At 38.7% G+C, this 2,895-nt stretch overlaps 1 non-coding gene across 1 annotated transcript; it reads left to right on the top strand.

Annotated features, from left to right (window-relative positions):
• The first annotated feature begins 1,416 nt into the window (after nt 1-1,416).
• On the top strand, nt 1,417-1,523 carry LOC141602962 (small nucleolar RNA R71). Its single transcript, XR_012524864.1, has one exon. It is a non-coding gene; the product is annotated as a small nucleolar RNA R71 (small nucleolar RNA).
• The last annotated feature ends 1,372 nt before the right edge of the window (nt 1,524-2,895 follow it).

Genomic DNA, 2,895 nt, shown 5'->3' with positions numbered 1-2,895 from the left:
ACATTTAAGCTCTCCCATCCCTAACCTTTTACTAACTGAATATGGCATAACACTCGCGCTTGCTCCTAGATCACACAAAGCCTTGTTTATCGTGGTGTCGCCAATGGTACATGATATTGAGAAGCTTCCCGAGTCTTTAAATTTCGGAGGTGAACTCCCTTGAAGGATTGCACTACTCACCTTAGTGAAGGCGATATTTTCAAGCTTCCGGATCGACTTCTTTTTCGTAAGGATGTCCTTCATGTACTTTGCATAGGCCGGTACGTGATTGATTAATTCCGTGAAAGGAATCGAGACTTCCAAATTCTTCACAATTTCCTTAAATTTTCCAAGTTGGTCATCGAACTTAAGTTTAGCTTGACGACTTGGGAATGGAAGTCTAATCACAATGGGCTCCTTCTCCTTAGCCTTCTCTTCACTTTTCTTTGAAACTTCTTCTTTTGTTGGTTCATTTTCTTTGGAGTTTTGCACAACTTCTTCTTTGTCACTAGCTTCGACAACTTCATCCTCAACTTGCTTCTTTGGTCCTTCATATCTCGTACCACTCCTCAAGTGAATGACACTAACCGTTTCATGTCTTGGGGGATTACTTTGAGGTGGTAATTGCCCCTTTTGTCTTTGAGAACTCGAAGATGCTAGTTGGGTCAATTGAGTTTCCAACATTTTTGTGTGGGCTAGGATGTTGTTGATGGTGATGTCTTTTGCTTGACTATCCTTTTGCATTTGAGTGGAAAACTCTTGTTGATTCATTTGCATTTGGAGGACCGCTTTTTGAACGTCAAAACCTTGGTCATTTTGTTGATTGTATGGAGTTTGATTTTGATAACCTTGGTTTTGGTTGTAAAAGGGTATTTGATTTTGGTTTCTCGTGGGGGGTGGGGTGTATGTTTGTTGAGGGTTTTGAACATTTTGGCTTTTGTATGAGAGATTTGGGTGGAATTTGGTGTTTTCATTGTAATAATTGGAATAAGGGGTACCACTCTTGTATGCTTGAAAAGCATTTACTTACTCATTAGTTCCCCTACATTCACTTTGGTCATGTCCCAAAGTTCCACAATTCTCACATATCCCACTTGGGATTGATGAAAATGCTACCATGGCATGAACATGATGCTTTGGTAATTTTGAGGCTTCTTCAAGTTTAGCCATAGCCTTCTCAAACTTCAAGTTTATGGTATCAATATGAGCACTAAGTTGAGCACCCAATTGAGTAATAGAGTCCACTTCATTCTTTCCTCCTCTAGTAGCCTTGCGAGGTCTACTATATTGTGAATTATGGACCGCCATTTCCTCAATCTTGTTCCAAGTTTGATTATCGTCAACTTCGGTGAACATACCATTTGATCCCATGTTGATAATGTTCCTTGAGTCTTCATAAGACCATTCCAAAATTGTTGTACCAAGAACCACTCGCTAAGTCTATGATGAGGACATGAGCGACAAATTCCTTTGAATCGCTCCCAAGTTTCATACAAAGATTCTTCATCCCTTTGCTTAAAACCCGTAATTTGAGCTCTTAGCATGTTAGTCTTTTCCGGAGGGTAGAATTTTTTGTAGAAAGCTAGAGCCAACTTCTTCCAAGAATCAATTCCAAGAGTAGCCTTATCAAGGCCTTTTAACCATTGTTTTGCGGTGCCGATTAGAGAAAAAGGAAATAAGACCCATCGAATTTGGTCTTGAGTCACACTGGTTTGTGAAATCACATCACAATATTCACAAAAAGTCTCCATGTGAGAGTGAGGGTCTTCATTAGGCATCCCCTCAAATTGGCTTCTTTCGACTTATTGGATAAATGCGGATTTAGCAATGAAATTTCCGGTTAAGTGTTGTGGTGTGGGAGTACCATTGGGTAGGTTCTCCTCGGTTGGTACGGAATGTGATGAAAATTTAGGCATTGTGGGTTGATTTTGTATTGGATTTGGTGTTGGGTTCTCCTCACCTTCTCTTGCAAAAGGGTTGATGAACTCAATAGTATTTGTTTGAATATCTACAACCTCAACTATACCTCTCAAAGTACTTCTAGCAAGTCTTCTATTGTTTGTCAAAGTCCTTTCAATTTCGTGATCAAAGGTAACAAGTTACCTTGTGACCTTCTAGACATGCAAAATATCAAACAACTTGAAAACAATTAGAACAAACCTTGAGGAGTTTTACTTCCCCAAGGCAAAGAAAGACACAACTAATAACAATATAAGAAAATCAAATCAAGTTAACACCGTCCCCGACAACGACGCCATTTTTGGTCGGAATTTCACACTCGGAGCTTTTACTTTTCGGTTATTTGTCGTTAGGAGCACCTAGACCAAAAAAATATTTATAACTTCACAAAAAACTTTACTATTAGTAAAGAGGCAAGTAAAGGCCGGATCCCAAGGGATGGGTATTGATGGAGGATTTTCAATTGTAAGTAGGGGTGTCACGATTTGGGGTTGAGATGAGAAGATCACTAAAACTAAATAGCAATAAAAGTAAACAAGCAAGATGATTAAAAAGGGATGTAAAATATTTATTAAAAGCACTAGGGTGTCATGGGGTCATAGGGGATTCATGGGAATTGATCATACAATCATATTCTCAAATTATAAGCAAGCAATTATTGTTGTGATGGATGAAGTTGGTTTATATCTTACAATCCTAGGAAGGTTTGGGTCCCGGAGCCGAATCGATTAGATTGTACAACACCTACAAGTCGACATAATCCCTCCTACTCAACTATATGCATGGTCTAATGAGACTCGAGTTGGTTTATGTCTTACAAGTCTCATTGAAAAGGTGAGTGATGGGTAAAAAATGCAAGGATTCATAGGCTCACATTTCATCAAACATAACATGTGCATAAGTTGAGATCACAACAAGCAAACAAATAAACTATGAAAACATATTAATTTAAGCATG

The sequence above is a fragment of the Silene latifolia genome, chromosome 9, assembly GCF_048544455.1.
Source record: "Silene latifolia isolate original U9 population chromosome 9, ASM4854445v1, whole genome shotgun sequence".
Classification (NCBI taxonomy): Eukaryota; Viridiplantae; Streptophyta; class Magnoliopsida; order Caryophyllales; family Caryophyllaceae; genus Silene; species Silene latifolia.
The sequence above is the reverse complement of the archived record's forward strand: the minus strand, read 5'-3'. Positions and strand labels throughout refer to the sequence as shown.